Source organism: Malaclemys terrapin, chromosome 4 (genome assembly GCF_027887155.1).
Source record: "Malaclemys terrapin pileata isolate rMalTer1 chromosome 4, rMalTer1.hap1, whole genome shotgun sequence".
NCBI classification, from domain to species: domain Eukaryota; kingdom Metazoa; phylum Chordata; order Testudines; family Emydidae; genus Malaclemys; species Malaclemys terrapin.
Genome location: NC_071508.1, coordinates 38,563,089 through 38,580,781, shown reverse-complemented (window position 1 = coordinate 38,580,781; position 17,693 = coordinate 38,563,089). Strand labels below are relative to the sequence as shown.

Here is a 17,693-nt window from a genome sequence, read left to right as displayed (position 1 = left end):
CAGACTCGTGTGGGGTTTCTATACCCCATCACACCATTTCTGTGTAAATGGGTTTAAAATACATTAATGAAGGAAGCTTGTCTCACCCAGCAACTGTAGCTACATAGACTGTGATATACAGAGAATGTTACTGGCTGAGACCCGTCTGTCAGTGAATTGTGACCTGTCCTTGATGGGGCTGCTGTCTGACATCACAAGAGTGATCACGGTTACGCAGGCTAGTGGGAGTCACCTCCTTCCCTGAATGGGAGGATCATATATTGAATTATCCATCAGTGTTGCAGGACCCTGGGCAGCAGATTGCATTCATTGCCAAAATGGAGCAAAGAAAGCCAAGTGACAGCACTACAATTGGGAAAGTAGCAGCTCATGTCCCCGATCTCATCGTATATGGTGATTTCTCCCAGGAGCTGCCTTTCATTGAGAGTTTTGATGGAGTATTGCTTTTTGCAGACATTTCAGGTGGGTAGAGAGATTATTAAGGGTGGGATTTTCAAAAGGGCCCAAGGAAGTTAGGTGCCCAACTTCCATTTAAAATCAATGGGATTTGTGTGCCTAAAGGCTTGTCTACATGGCAAATTACTGTGTAGCAAGCCAGGGTGTGAATCAATAGGTTGCCAGTTGCCACGCACTAACTCGGTGTGTGGACAATGCTACACCAGAGTGAAAAGTTCCAGAGTGTGGCTTGATGTACCTTGCTCTCAACCAGCAGCATGCTAAGCTATATCCGTGACTTAGCAGTGTCCATACGATGGGTGAATGGATGGCAAGCTGGTATGCTGTAGAGTCACACCCTGGCTTATTGTGCAGTAACTCACCGTGTAGACAAGTCCTAACTCCCTTATTAGGCCTTTCTGAAAAGCCCACCCTTAGTACATGGAAGGTTTAAAAGAGATATTGTCTGCGGTAATGGGAGACTTGGGCCCAAATCTAGCTGAAGTCACAGCTGAAATGGCTTAGGAACTTTCGTCTTTATTACGTTGACCGTTTTGCAGAATTGGCGTCTTTAGGCTGAAAAGAGTTTGGGACAGGAGTAGCAGAGGATGGTGCAGCAGCTGCTCAGGGCAGAGTTGTCAACTGCCGTCCCCATGCTGGAACTTTATGCAATTTTTTAGATATGATGGGCCCAGGCCAAAGAGTACCTGGAAGATAAGGACTGGGACCTTGAACTTGACTTTGTATTATGTGGGAAGATAGGTTTGATGTGGTTGTGATAGTTTGTGTTGCTGTGGAGATGTGCTGCCACATTCTCAGTTTTCTGAGGCGTGAAGGCTTTATGCCCAGGTATTTTGCATTTCTGTAGCCCAGCTGGGAGGTGAGGAAAGCATATATAACAGAGACCAGGTCATCATTCTCTAGGATGAGTCTCTCCTAGACAACTGGATGTTGTAGAGAAAGTTACTTGAGGATGCTACTGTGTGAGATTGTATCATCAGCGAACATTTCTAAACTACAGATTGAATTGACCAACGATGGATGTGTACCTTCAACCAAAGGAGACTGCACTGTGATTGCAAACGCCTCTACCCACTGGCATCTCCTCTGTCTTGCTCAGGTTCTGCTTTAATCAGGTGTTCTCCATCCATGAACTGATCTCCTCCAAGCACTGGGCCATCTTGGTGGTAGGGGTATAATCATATGTATATGCGGAAGGAGAAGCAGAGCTGTGTGTCATCTGCATATTGCTGGCACTTGTGTCCCTGTTGTCTGACCAGTTTGTAGGTATTGAATAGGACTGGAGAGAGAACTGATCCTTGTGGCACTCTGCAAGTGAAAGGTCTGATGGGAGACAAGCAATTTCCCATCACTACCTAGAAAGGACTTAATGCTTTTTAGCATGTTCCCCTGGATCTCTGCCACCTCTCTCAGAAGAGTCAGCATGATCTCATGGCAAACAGGGTCAAATGGAGTGGGGGAAGGATCAGAACTAGAAAACAGGGACAGTTCCAACATAGGAACAAAGTGAACTGAAAGAACTAGGGACTTGAAAATCAGGGACTGTTGCATGCAGGGTGGATAAAAATTAATTCAAAAATATAAAAGGATTTTTTTTATTTAAATAGGATTATTTTTATTTAAATATAGATTTATTTTAAGAAAAGACAACCCGATTTAAAATGAAACTTGAAATTAGCAACTTATGTTAAGGCCTAAACTTATAGCCTATTAAAATCATTTAAATTACATACAAAAATAATACATAGCGGTACACATTTGTTGCCAAGTTTTAATGAAAGTCAAATTTCATTTCAAATGAGCTGGTGGAAGTCACTGGCTAAGCACCTGGAACCAGAGTTAGCTGATGTGCTAAACCAGTTTTTGGCGGCAGTAGCCTCTTGTGCGGTGCAGAATGAAATAAAGAAAATATTCTGTTTATTCAGCTAGTTCAGTTCAAAGACTAGTTCATTCAAAATTAAGAAGCCAGTTGGAAGTTGAAAAAGAGGGAATGCTTGTTTTCCTCTTCCAATTGCAAACAAAAACAAGGTGAAAGAGGATGCGATCGACTTGTTCTAAAATCTTGAAGGACGTGGTGACCTAGAAACTCCAGGTGAATTCACTAACTACAGATAATACTTCCTTTGCTTAATAAATCAGTTTTAAATGGAAAATAAGTTTTGTTAAACTTTTTTTCTTATGTATCCAGCACATTTTAGGTAACACAAAGCATGTCTGACTGCAGTCGCTGAGATCATCTGCCATTTCTTGCCTCCTCCAGTGGCTGCCTGACTGCTGTTTGTGTTACAGGTTTTACTGCACTGACGGAGAAGTTTAGCACGGACACCAGTCTGGACTGTGGCGCTGAGCAGCTAACGCAGACCCTCAATCATTATGTAGGGGATATTGTGGAAAGTAAGTAACGAGCAGCATGATCCCTCGCTGAGAGCACTTCCTTGGCTCAGGTCTGGGGAACTGAAGAAATGCCCATCAGAAAGGTGTTCTGTTAAGCAGCCTGGGCCCTTCTTGGAGGTTGGGATCTTCTCTGTCACTTAGGGAGCCTTGAAAATCTCCCAAGATTAGGAGGGCTGGATGGAGCTGCTTTGGGAACCAGTCTTTGCTGCTCCCCACTGGCACAATGTGTCCTGCTTTGAAGAGTCCATTGTTCCTTTGGCTCTACCCTGGTGTATGCCTCCACCTAAGTTCCCTGTAATCTGCACGGCCACATGGCAGCCTTCTCAGTGCCATGCAGGTGCTCAGGGAATCCGCCACAGCCGGGGGATGGGCGCTTATCCTGCGGCCCCATCCCCAAAGCTGCTGCGGCGAGGAGAGGCGCCTCTCCCCCGCAGCCCAGGTGCTGATGCGGGGAGAAAGAGCTGAGGGGAGTCCTCTCTTCCCGCTGTAGCCCCCTCCCACACTCCAAACCCTTCATCCCGGATCCACCCCAGAGCCCGCACTCCCAGCTGGAGCCCTCACCCCCTGCTCTCCAGCCCTCTGCCCCAGCCCTGAGCCCCTCATCCCTGGCACCACCCCAGAGCCCGCACCCCCAGCTGGCGCCCTCACCCCCTGCTCCCCAGCCCTCTGCCCCAGCCCTGACCACACTCCTAACCTCTCGGCCCCGGCCACACCCTCACCACATGAATTTTTTTATGAGTCACATATCACCTCCATATTGGTGCACATAACAAAATTCATTCCGCACATGGGTGGGAAAAATTAGAGGGAACACTCGTCTCCACCCCATTTCACTGGAAGAGCAACGTCTTGTTGTTTATGTGGCCAAGGAGTAGGGTGACCCTGTGACATCAGCACACTAATGATTTGGGGATCTGAGCTCTGACAAAAGTTACCAATTCCCTCTCAGGATCTAGAAAGCATCCCAACACCCTCAGAGCACAATGTGGCCCTTCCTTGTCTATCTTAGGCTTTTATATGGCCTCCAACACCCCTGTGAGGAAGTGAGGTAGGGGAGTGCTATTATTTATGTTATGGATAAGGAACCCAGGCATGGAGAGGCAAGGTGATTTGCCCAACGTCACACCTGTAGTCTGTGATGGAGCAGGGAACCAAATCCAAGTCGCCAGAGTCTCTGGCTTAGCTCCCTAACCACTGGATCATCCTTCCTTATCTCCTGCTGTCACATTGCTTTTGAGAACTTGCTTCAAAACTTCCCATGGAGCAGTGCTTCTCAGGTTGTCCCTGGGCCCTCCCTGTTGGATGCGACATTTTGAGAACTGAGCAGTAGGGGATTTGAAGGGTTGGGAGAAAAGGTCGGTCTGGGAAGGGATATTTCTAGTTGCCATAGAAACACTGTGCTCTGCCTCCTTATGGTGGCTTTTGAGATGGAGTTTAACTCCCTGATTTTTGCTCTGAGCCCTCAGCAGCTGGGAGCTTTGTTGTGATGACATGCTCAAGCATACACCATCTTGCTCACTCAGTCATACCTACTCTGCAATATATGCCCCCTCAATGTGTGCATGCACAAACACACACACACACACGTGCCCATCCCCCGATCGACAGAACAATTTGTTCCATGATTTTCTTTGACAAGAGCTGTGTGTAACTTCTCTCGCCTTTTCTCTTGCTGCAGAGGTGCTGATTTATGGAGGCGATATCTTGAAATTTGCAGGTATTTATTAGCTTGTGATATCTGGGGTGGGGTAGAGCGGCCTACTCTCCCGTTGTCATTTGACTTGTTAGGCTCTGGACAGTGGCGGCATTCAAACTAGCCAACTCCCTTTTCTTGTTCTATTGTACCCGTCCCTCTGGCTTCTATTCCCACAGAGCTGATCTATGATTTGGAAGAAGCAAGAATTTACACTATATCTTTCAGTTAGAAACAACCCCGATTCCCCTTCCTCTGTGTCTGATTGAAAAATCCTGGCTGGTGCTTCCTTTAGAACTGAGCTCAGATGGAAGTTAGGCACCTAAATACCTTTATTTGTGCATAAGCTTTCATGGGTAAAACCCCCCACTTCTTCAGATGCATGGATACACTTCTTCACTCCATGCATCTAAAGATGTGCGTTTTTTACCCACGAAATCTTATGCCCAAATAAATCTGTTAGTCTTTAAGGTGCCATCGGACTCCTTGTTGTTTTTGTGGATACAGACTAACAGACTACCCCCCTGATACTAAATACCTTTGGGGATCTCGGCCTGAACGACTGTGCTAGCAGTTGCCCAAGGGCGATAGGAGGTGCAAAGCCTTAGATGTATCTTAGCCAGTGGACACAGGTTTGTGTGTGTGGGAGAGAGGAGGGGAACATGCAGCAAGCCACTGCCAGGGGTCACTGACGGGGAAGGGACACTTGCAGTCAGTGGCTATAAGGGATCACCGGGAAGGAAGGTTTACTTGTAAAAAGCAGCTGCAGGGCATTACTGAGGCCTGGTCTACACTATGAGTTTAGGTCGAATTTAGCAGCGTTAATTCGAATTAAGCCTGGACACGTTCACACGACGAAGCCCTTTTTTTCGACTTAAAGGGCCCTTTAAACCAGTTTCTTTACTCCACCTCCAATGAGGGGATTAGCGCTAAAATCGGCCTTTGCGGGTCGGAATTGGGGTAGTGTGGACGGAATTCGACGTTATTGGCCTCCGGGAGCTATCCCACAGTGCTTCATTGTGACCGCTCTGGACAGCACTCTCAACTCAGATGCACTGGCCAGGTAGACAGAAAAAGCCCCGCGAACTTTTGAATTTCATTTCCTGTTTGCCCAGCGAGGAGAGCACAGATGACCACGCAGAGCTCATCAGCACAGGTAACCATGATGGAGTCCCAGGATCGCAAAAGAGGTCCATCATGGACTGAACGGGAGGTATGGGATCTGCTCACCATATGGGGAGATGAATCAGTGCTAGCTGAACTCCGTAGCAGTAAACGAAATGGCAAAATATTAGAAAAGGTCTCAAAGGCCATGAAGGACAGAGGCCATAACAGGGACGCACAGCAGTGCCGCATGAAAATTAAGAAGCTAAGGCAAGCCTACCACAAAGCCAGAGAGGCAAACGGAAGGTCCGGGACAGAGCCGCAAACATGCCGCTTCTACGCGGAGCTGCATGCCATGTTAGGGGGTGCAGCCACCACTACCCCAACCGTGTGCTATGACTCCGTCAATGGAGAAACACGCAACAGGGAAGCGGGTTCGGGGTACGAGGAAGATGAGGATGAAGATAATATAGATAGCTCACAGCAGCAAGGAAGCGGAGAAACCGGTTTCCCCAACAGCCAGGATATGTTTATCACCCTAGACCTGGAACCAGTAACCCCTGAACTCACCCAAGGCGTGCTCCCAGACCCTGAGGGCACACAGGGGACCTCTGGTGAGTGTACCTTTGTAAATATTACACATGGAATCGGCGTTCCACGGCATGAACCTGCCCCAGTAACACCATTTCGCTTTTGCGAACAGGGGCTGCTAACAGGGAGTTTCACAAGGGAGTTCTCCAGGTGAAGGAGGAGCAATACAGCACCCTTTTGGGGTAAGTGACTGTCTGTAGTGTGTGTTTGTTTGTGTTTGAGGGTTACTTGCTGTGTGCTGAGCTTGTGTTTGTCAGTCTGTTTGTTTGTTTTGGTTGTTTGAAGGACCGTGTGCTGTGGCTGGCAGTTGGAAGGTTTGAAAGCTAGAAGCCTCTGGTAAGTGGCTGAGCCTTCATCAGTGGGCGGGGCATTCATACAGGCCAGGGCTTTATAAAGCAGCGCACAAGCGACCAGGGGCTGCTAACAGGGAGTTTCACAAGGGAGTTTGGAAGGGGAGCAGGAAGGGGGCGAGGGTCCCTTGCCAGTTCCATCTGTTTTCTCTTGATTCCCCTTAATACCTATAAAGCAACTACATTCATAACCTTTTGCTTAAACAACCCTTTCAGCTGACAGGGGGCTGCAGACGGGAGTTTGACAGAGGGAGGCTTACGATGGTTAGGAAGACCCGCAACACCTGTGCCAGCACTGCTGCTGTCTCCTCCACCTGTGCCTGTAGCCAGACAGAGTGCCTAAGCATGGATGCCTCTACCCAGATCCTGGTGTGGTTTTGCAAAGACTGTAACTTGCAATTTCCACTTACTGATATCCAGGCTGGGGGGACCATCCAATGTGAGAGGTGCCTGCTGGTGGAATCTCTCAGGCAGCAGGTGGGAGAGCTACAGGAGGAGGTGGCTAGGTTGAGGAGCATCCGTATCCACGAGCAATTCCTCGACAGTGTCCATGTGGAGACAGCTGAGGTAGCTGTCCCAGTACACAGGACTGCTGATACACCACTGGTGGAGGAGGAGATGGCTCAGGGTGGACACTGGCAGCTGGTTACTTCTGGCAGCAGGCAGTGCTCCACCCTTGCTCCGAACCCTCCTGCCGTGGTTATAGGTAACCGTTATGCTCTTCTCGATACAGGAAAGAAGGAATCACTCCCTACAGTAAAGGAGGAGAAGCCTCGTACCCCTAAGGCTGGAGAGTCTGCTGCCACCACTGCGAATAGGAAACGTAGGGTAGTGGTGGTCGGAGACTCTCTGCTGAGGGGGACGGAGGCGCCCATCTGTCGCCCTGACATTTCATCTCGGGAGGTATGCTGCCTGCCGGGGGCCCGTATCCGAGATGTTACGGAGGCATTGTCGAGGATTATCCGGCCCTCTGACTACTACCCCATGCTACTCATCCATGTGGGCACAAATGATACTGCGCGGTGTGACACTGAGCGGATCAAGAGTGACTACAGGGCTCTGGGAGTACGGGTGAAGGAGTTTGGAGCGCAGGTGGTATTCTCTTCAATTCTTCCTGTCAAAGGTAGGGGCCCGGGCAGAGACAGATGCATCATGGAGGTGAATGCCTGGCTGCGAAGATGGTGTCGCCAGGAGGGCTTTGGCTTCCTAGACCACGGGATGCTATTTGAGGAAGGACTGCTAGGCAGAGATGGCGTTCACCTTTCGAGGAGAGGAAAGACCCTATTCGGACACAGACTGGCTAACCTAGTGAGGAGGGCTTTAAACTAGGTTCGACGGGGACAGGTGAGCAAAGCCCACAGGTAAGTGGGGAACATGGAGACCCGGGAGATGGGTCGGAAACAAGAGGGAGTGTGGGCTATACTGGCAGAGAGAAAGGAGAGTCAGGACAAAACTGGGAGGAAAGATCAAACCAGTATCTTAGATGCCTATATACAAATGCGAGAAGTATGGGGAATAAGCAGGAAGAACTGGAAGTGCTAATAAATAAATACAACTATGACATTGTTGGCATCACTGAAACTTGGTGGGATAATACACGATTGGAATGTTGGTGTGGATGGGTACAGCTTGCTCAGGAAGGATAGACAGGGGAAAAAGGGAGGAGGTGTTGCCTTATATATTAAAAATGTACACACTTGGACTGAGGTAGAGATGGACATAGGAGACGGAAGTGTTGAGAGTCTCTGGGTTAGGCTTAAAGGGGCAAAAAACAAGGGAGATGTCATGCTAGGAGTCTACTACAGGCCACCTAACCAGGTGGAAGAGGTGGATGAGGCTTTTTTCAAGCAACTAACAAAATCATCCAAAGCCCAAGATTTGGTGGTGATGGGGGACTTCAACTATCCGGATATATGTTGGGAAAATAACACAGCGGGGCACAGACTATCCAACAAATTCTTGGACTGCATTGGAGACAACTTTTTATTTCAGAAGGTTGAAAAAGCTACTAGGGGGGAAAGCTGTTCTAGACTTGATTTTAACAAATAGGGAGGAACTCGTTGAGAATGTGAAAGTAGAAGGCAGCCTGGGTGAAAGTGATCATGAAATCATAGAGTTTGCAATTCTAACGAAGGGTGGAAGGGAGAACAGCAAAATAGAGACAATGGATTTCAGGAAGGCAGATTTTGGGAAGCTCAGAGAGCTGATAGGTAAGGTCCCATGGGAATCAAGACTGAGGGGAAAAACAACTGAGGAGAGTTGGCAGTTTTTCAAAGGGACACTATTAAGGGCCCAAAAGCAAGCTATTCCGCTGGTTAGGAAAGATAGAAAATGTGGCAAAAGACCACCTTGGCTTAACCACGAGATCTTGCACGATCTAAAAAATAAAAAGGAGTCATATAAAAAATGGAAACTAGGACAGATTACAAAGGATGAATATAGGCAAACAACACAGGAATGCAGGGGCAAGATTAGAAAGGCAAAGGCACAAAATGAGCTCAAACTAGCTACGGGAATAAAAGGAAACAAGAAGACTTTTTATCAATACATTAGAAGCAAGAGGAAGACCAAAGACAGGGTAGGCCCACTGCTTAGTGAAGAGGGAGAAACAGTAACAGGAAACTTGGAAATGGCAGAGATGCTTAATGACTTCTTTGTTTCGGTCTTCACCGAGAAGTCTGAAGCAATGCCTAACATAGTGAATGCTAATGGGAAGGGGGTAGGTTTAGCGGATAAAATAAAAAAAGAACAAGTTAAAAATCACTTAGAAAAGTTAGATGCCTGCAAGTCACCCGGGCCTGATGAAATGCATCCTAGAATACTCAAGGAGCTAATAGAGGAGGTATCTGAGCCTCTAGCTATTATCTTTGGAAAGTCATGGGAGACGGGAGAGATTCCAGAAGACTGGAAAAGGGCAAATATAGTGCCCATCTACAAAAAGGGAAATAAAAACAACCCAGGAAACTACAGACCAGTTAGTTTAACTTCTGTGCCAGGGAAGATAATGGAGCAAGTAATTAAGGAAATCATCTGCAAACACTTGGAAGGTGGTAAGGTGATAGGGAACAGCCAGCATGGATTTGTGAAGAACAAATCATGTCAAACCAATCTGATAGCTTTCTTTGATAGGATAACGAGCCTTGTGGATAAGGGTGAAGCGGTGGATGTGGTATACCTAGACTTTAGTAAGGCATTTGATACGGTCTCTCATGATATTCTTATCGATAAACTAGGCAAATACAATTTAGATGGGGCTACTATAAGGTGGGTGCATAACTGGCTGGATAACCGTACTCAGAGAGTGGTTATTAATGGTTCCCAATCCTGCTGGAATGGCGTAACGAGTGGGGTACCGCAGGGGTCTGTTTTGGGACCGGCTTTGTTCAATGTCTTCATCAACGCCTTAGATATTGGCATAGAAAGTACACTTATTAAGTTTGCGGATGATACCAAACTGGGAGGGATTGCAACTACTTTGGAGGACAGGGTCATAATTCAAAATGATCTGGACAAATTGGAGAAATGGTCTGAGTTAAACAGGATGAAGTTTAACAAAGACAAATGCAAAGTGCTCCACTTAGGAAGAAAAAATCAGTTTCACACATACAGAATGGGAAAAGACTGTCTAGGAAGGAGTACGGCAGAAAGGGATCTAGGGGTTATAGTGGACCACAAGCTAAATATGAGTCAACAGTGTGATGCTGTTGCAAAAAAAGCAAACATGATTCTGGGATGCATTAACAGGTGTGTTGTGAGCAAGACACGAGAAGTCATTCTTCCGCTCTACTCTGCTCTGGTTAGGCCTCAGCTGGAGTATTGTGTCCAGTTCTGGGCGCCGCATTTTAAAAAAGATGTGGAGAAATTGGAAAGGGTCCAAAGAAGAGCCACAAGAATGATTAAAGGTCTTGAGAACATGACCTATGAAGGAAGGCTGAAAGAATTGGGTTTGTTTAGTTTGGAAAAGAGAAGACTGAGAGGGGACATGATAGCAGTTTTCAGGTATCTAAAAGGGTGTCATGAGGAGGAGGGAGAGAACTTGTTCACCTTAGCCTCTAAGGATAGAACCAGAAACAATGGGTTTAAACTGCAGCAAGGGAGGTCTAGGTTGGACATTAGGAAAAAGTTCCTAACTGTCAGGGTGGTTAAACACTGGAACAAATTGCCTAGGGAGGTTGTGGAATCTCCTTCTCTGGAGATATTTAAGAGTAGGTTAGATAAATGTCTATCAGGGATGGTCTAGACAGTATTTGGTCCTGCCATGCGGGCAGGGGACTGGACTCGATGACCTCTCGAGGTCCCTTCCAGTCCTATAATCTATGATATGATTCTATGATATGATTTGCACATTGCTGGGGCCTGTACTTTGTGAGAGGTCTATGTCCATGTCAATTTCCTCATCACTCTCGTCGCCACGCTGCAATCGCCTCCTCGGCTGGTCCTGGTTTTGCTTTGGCATGTCCTGGCTCTGCATATACTCCAGGACAATGCGCGTGGTGTTCATAGTGCTCATAATTGCTGTGGTGATCTGAGCGGGCTCCATGATCCCAGTGCTATGGCCTCTGGTCTAAAAAAAAGCGCGAAACTATTGTCTGACGGAGGGAGGGGCGAGTGACGACATGGCGTACAGGTACAGGGAATTAAAATCAACAAAGGTGGCTGTGCATCAGGGTGAAACACAAACAACTATCACACAGAATGGCCCCCCCCGAAGATTGAACTCAAAACCCTGGGTTTAGCAGGCCGTTGATTTCACAGAGGGAGGGGAAGCAAATGAATACAGAACAAATCCATTTTTTACATCTTAAGCTGGCAGCCGACGGTGCAGCATGACTGATAGCCATCGGCATCTTCTGGGTGCTTGGCAGAAAATAGCATACTACGACTGATAGCCGCCATCATCATTGGGAAGGCAGCAGAATATGACTGGGGGACATTTGGAGTTTCAGACATCATCTGATCGAACTGCAGTATGACGACGACGGATACCAGTCATAATACACCATCTACTGCCAAAAGGCAAGGGGCTGCTGCTGTGTAGCAATGCAGCCCCACGTCTGCCAGCCCCACGTCTGCCAGCACCCAGATGGCCGATGAAGCCTACCAGTCATACTGCACCATCTACTGCCAAAAGGCAATTAGCTGCTGCTGTGTAGCAATGCAGTACCATGTCTGCCGGCACCCAGAGGACATATGGTGGCGGTGAGCTGAGCTGAGCGGGCTCCATGCTTGGCGTGGTATGTTGTCTGCACAGGTAACCCAGGTAAAAAGGCACGAATCGATTGTCTGCTGTTGCTCTGACGGAGGGGGAGGGGCCTGATGACATGTACCCAGAACCCCCCCCGCGAAACTGTTTTGCGTCATTCAGGCATTGGGATCTCAACCCAGAATTCCAATGGGCGGTGGAGACTGCGGGAACTGTGGGATAGCTACCCATAGTGCAACACTCCGGAAGACGACGCTAGCCTCGGTACTGTGGACGCAGTCTGCCGACTTAATGCACTTAGAGCATTTTATGTGGGGACACACACAATCAGCTGTATACAACCGATTTCTATAAAACCAGCGTCTATAAATTCGACCTAATTTCGTAGTGTAGACATACCCTGAGTGGGAAGAGGTAGTCACAACCGACAGCTGCTAGAAGCATAGAGGGGTTGGTCTGTTCACAGCCAGGAGGTGCTAAGGAGTTTGGGGTGGTTAGTGAGCAATCTCTCTGTGGGTCAGAGTGCTGGGCAGGTACAGGTAGATCTGCTGTGGCTTGCTGAAAAGCCAAGTGGCTTTGTCAGCACTTTAGAAACAAGAAGAGCATGTATCCCATAAGTCTCTGTCACTCTGCCTTCCCCAGGGGATGCACTGCTAGCACTGTGGAGAGTGCAACGAAGCCAGATGAGCGATATCATTACATTGGCGCTGAAATGTAGCCTGAGGATCCAGAAAGAGTATGGGGTTCGTGAAACTGAAGTGGGTCTGAAGCTCTAAGTGAAGATAGGTACTATGGCTACTAATGGAATAACAATACTTTGCAGTCACTAGAGAGCACATTCCCAAAGCACTTTACAAAAGTGAATAGGAAGCATTCGCCCCATTGTGCAGGGGGGGAAGCAGAGGCAAATGGAGATGAAATATCTTGCCCCAGGTCACACAGTGAGTTGGTGGTGGAGATGGGATGAGCATTCAGGACTCCTCACTGCCAGTTCCTTGCCCTAACCAGTAAGCAATTCTGCTTCCTGAGTGGACAGTCACATGAGCCCCCACTCCCCTTGCTCCCAAGATATGCCGCTGAGAAACACCCTGCCCAAATCTCGTTCAATTTCTAGTGTGCCAGGAGTCTGTAAAAGATGTTAATTGCTCAGTGATCTGATCAGTTGCATCCTTTTCGGCAGCTGCATGGGAAAAGCCGCTTCTGTGGTAGGGAAAATGTATTTCTGGTCAGAGAGGAGAGAATTTTGGGGACTGGAATAAAGTTGCTGGTTCAAATTGAGCCTGTGGAAGTGGTGACCAAGACTCGTTCCTATCTGATTGCTTGCTGGCTCATGTGAAATGCATTGCAGGTCTTGTTTTAGTTCATAGCAGACATATATCTGTGACACGTAAACCATCCTTACATTTAGAAACAACAGTCTCATCGGAGAAGCCAAGGACTGAATGGGCCTTGGGGATCAAACTACTGAAGTACCTTAGGGAGGCAGTTTGGGGCAGTTGGTCCTAGAGCTGGCCATTCTGTATCTATTATGTGAATAAACAACTAAAATTTATTGGTGCCAGTCTGGCACCTTTCATCGGTGCTGACTGTACCTAGTTTATTTTTACAGAGCTATGACTGTCTCTGAATAGCTTCTGACTAGGACTCATGGACAAAATTCCATCAAAACTGTTTTTCAACGGAAAATTGGGTTTTCTACTAAGCAATTTTTGTTACAAAGAGTGTCTGTTTTCCATGGAAAATTTCAATTTTCCATCAAAAAAACCCAAACAGCTGAAAACTGAAATATTTCGATTTAGAAATCCTGCCACAGTGCCTCATGGGAATTGTATTTTGGTCATCTAATGTCCTCCCTAGCTGGACTACATCTCCCATTGTACACAATGAACAAAGACTCCTCCGATTATTAACCACTTCCCCTCACTAAGAGAGGACATTAAGAAGCATCATGGGTGATGAAGTCAAACTAACAGAGAGTCCTGTGGCACCTTTAAGACTAACGGATGTATTGAACCATAAGCTTTCGTGGGTGAATACCTACTTCGTCAGATCTTGCGTCTGACAAAGTGGGCATTCACCCATGAAAGCTTATGCTCCGACACATCTGTTAGTCTTAAAAGTGCCACCGGACCCTCTGTTGCTTTTTACAGATCCAGACTAACACGGCCACCCCTCTGGTACTAGTAGTCGAACTAGAGAGCCCAACCTATAGAGAATAATGGGAGCTTGAGGCATCAGAATGACAACTCCCATAAATAAAGTGGCAGTATTTCCAAATCCATCTTTTTGTTTTGTTTTCAGCCAAAGTATTTCAGCATTTGAATTTCTGCTGAAAATCAACATTTTTAATGGAAAATTTAGATGAAAATTATTTCTTTTTTGTTTGAATTGAAATGGTCAGTGGAAAGAGTACCCCCTTTATTTACCAGCTCTACTTCTGAGTATTTCACATCCATGGAAAGCAACAGGAAGTTGCTAGCCATTAGGGTTGTGGGAAGTGCCTTCACGGTACCTCTGTTCCTTTCTGTTTGGCAAAGGAATGTAAAGCCACCTAAGTTTGGGATCTTCAGCAACTTGCTCTTTTGCCATTTCCTTATATTAAGCTGGGGAGTTTTAGATTACATCTGGATGTTTTTTCTGTGTGTGTTTTCAAGCAGACATTTACAAGCTCCCTTCACGCAAACTCCCAGCAGCAGCAGACTGAGAGCAAAATCCTTCTGCTTGCTGGCCCCCTGGTTAGACCACACAGACAGAATGTACAGTGATGTCCCAAATGAGAGAGTGCTTTTACTGAGTTCAACTCAAAGTCTTAGTAGATGCTGCACTGAGCCGGTTCAGAAGGGATTATTGAATTGCATATCACTTTATTGCTATCCAGCCAATGTTTCTCAAACTTGTTCATGATGTGGGCACTTGCTACATGCCAAGTACCAAGCTCCAGTTGTTTTTGATTGATCTGTCTGTGAAGAAAAAAGCATGGGGACAATTATTTTAAATGAGAAGAGTGTAAACATTATGCTCCATATTTGAAATAAATTACTCATTGGCAAAGAGGTGAACTTGGTGGAAACTTATGATCAGGTATAATAATAGGCAATTGTTGATCCACTGGATCATGGTGTACGCGTAAGTGGTCTAGTCAGTGCCTGATGAATCCACCTATGGCTGACAAGCCCAATTTGAGAGTGTGAAGGGTTGGATCACAGAAACCCCCTTGGGAGCTGCCACCCGATGTGCCAAGACTACCTCTACCCCTGCTTTCCCTGCCAACTCGGGATCCCAGCACCCTGTCTTGCTGAGCCAGACACTCCCGTCTGCTCCAGCAAAGACCCAGGATCTGAATTACTTGCCCCAAAGCTGCAGGTTTACCTGAAGGCAGCTAACAGAAGTGTTCCTGTCTTTAGCACTCAGATGCCCAACTCCCAATGGGGTCTAAACCCAAATAAATCCGTTTTACCCTGTATAAAGCTTAAGCAGGGTAAACTCATAAATTGTTCGCCCTCTATAACACTGATAGAGAGATATGCACAGTCGTTTGCTCCCTCAGGTATTAATACATACTCTGAGTTAATTCATAAGTAAAAAGTGATTTTATTAAATACAAAAAGTAGGATTTAAGTGGCTCCAAGTAGTAACAGACAGAACAAAGTCACCAAGCAAAATAAAATAAAATGTGCAAATCTATGTCTAATCAAACTGAATACAGATAATCTCACCCTTAGAGATGCTTCAGTAAGTTTTTTCCTCAGACTGGACACTTTCCAGGCCTGGGCACAATTCTTTCCCTGGTACAGCTCTTGTTTCAGCTCAGGTGGTAGCTAAGGGATTCTTCATGATGGCTCCTCCACTTTGTTCTGTTCCACCCTTTTATATATCTTTTGCATAAGGCGGGAATCCTTTGTCCCTCTCCGGGTTCCCACCCCCTCCTTCTCAATGGAAAGACACCAGGTTAAAGATGGATTCCAGTTCAGGTGACATGATCACATGTCACTGCAAGACTTCATTGCCCACTTGCCAGCACACACGTATACAATAAGACTTACAGGTAAAACACAGCCATCTGCAGTCAATTGTCCTGGTTAATGGGAGTCATCAAGATTCCAAACCACCATTAATGGCCCACACTTTACATAATTACAATAGGCCCTCAGAGTTATATTTCATATTTCTAGTTTCAGATACAAGAGTGGTACATTTATACAAATAGGATGATCACACTCAGTAGATTATAAGCTTTGTAATGATACCTTACAAGAGACCTTTTGCATAAAGCATATTCCAATTACATTATATTCACTCATTAACATATTTTTATAAAACCATATAGACTGCAACGTCACAGAGAGTAACACAGCTTGTTACAAATCTCATAGATCCAGATATTGTCTGAATGGGAGCCCAAGATTACAGCACACTGCTTTCTTCTTCAGATATAAACAGATTGTTATAATGGAAACCAATTTGTAACCTTATATAACAGATGCTACCGTGTGACCCTTATAATTATGTGTGCATTATTATTATTTATTAACCGACATGCTGTTTAATTCATTGGAGAGTGTTGTTCTAGAAATCCTCAGATTCCTGGAATAAATATCACATATTGTCAAGAACTGATCCAAACCTCCCACCCCCCAAAAAATAGGTTGGCCTCCAAAATCCGCTTCTAAGATCATTGAGATACATATATTACAAATGGTAAAGTAAAAATGCCCTCCATAACAATCTTGTTTCTCTTGTCAGGGCTATCTGCAGGTCACATCTCCAAAGTTGTTGTTGGAGACAATAAGCACCAATATTTTCTGGTACTTGGCCGAGCAGTGGATGAAGTTCGGTTGGCCCAAAACCTAGCAAAAGCAAGCGAGGTTATTCTATCGCCGAACTGCTGGGAACTCTGTAACAGGAACATGATAGAAATAGAAACAATTAAAGATCAAAGATCTGTTAAGGTGGGCAATGTGGAGTGTGCAACAATTGTTCATAACCAGTGGCGTGTGTATTGCTTTGTTATCTAGGCTGGGGTGTGTTTACGTGCCCCATTGTCTTCTGCTGGATGCAACCTCACACGTATGCTTGTGTGAATATCTGTTATTGGGCCTGTATCCAATGGACCAGCTGGGCAGAGGGGGCTGAGAGGGATGGTGATGCGAAAGTTGAAAGTGGTGATGAAGTAAGAAGGCATAGAAGAATGTGGACTTAACTTTGGCTTCCTCTTGCCAGGAGTGGCTGGTCGTTAGGGAATAAGGGGGGTAAGCCCCACCAGTGATCTCAGAACTGGGTAGTGTAGTTGCTGTAGTGCAGGGGACAGAGCCACAGAGCCAGAGTATGGGGCTCTTTACCCATGCTTCCTGCAGCCTCCAGCCCCTGCAAGAGTCTCTGCAAGAGAAGGGATGCAAGTGGCAGAGGGAGGAGGTGCAGAGCAGCGAATACCAGAGCTTTCTGAGCAGGGGGCAGGGTTCCGACCTGTGGGGCATCTGAGATTGGTGGTGATGGGTGTCAGGTAGGAGGGGGAAGATTTTGGAGCCTGGGGATGGATTTGCTAGACCTGGAGGGATGTGTGGGGGCATTCTGAGCCTGCGGCTGTCTGGTGGCCAGGGCTCAGAGCTGAGGGTGTGGGCCTGAGCTGTGGAGGTCTGTTAGGAAGAGGGAGGATCTCAGCCTGGGGGAAAGGGTATGTTTGTCGGGCGTGTTTCTCAGCAGGTGGGGAGCTGAGGGAAGAGTTGAGTGGGAAGGTTGATGGAGTCGGTTGAGGGTGTGGGTGAATCAGTGACTGTGGAGGGGGTGGTCGGGGGGTGGTAGGGTACAGCTAGATTGGAATGGGAGATATTAGGGCTAGGAGAGAACAAGAAAGGGGTCACAGAAGGGTAAATACTGTTCTCACTTGCCCTGCCTTTTCCTGTAA

The 17,693-nt window shown here is 46.6% G+C and overlaps 1 pseudogene; it reads left to right on the top strand.

The window, feature by feature from the left end:
- Window positions 1-317: 317 nt before the first annotated feature.
- LOC128836110 (adenylate cyclase type 10-like) overlaps window positions 318-17,693 on the top strand; it is a 78,234-nt pseudogene continuing 60,858 nt past the window's right edge.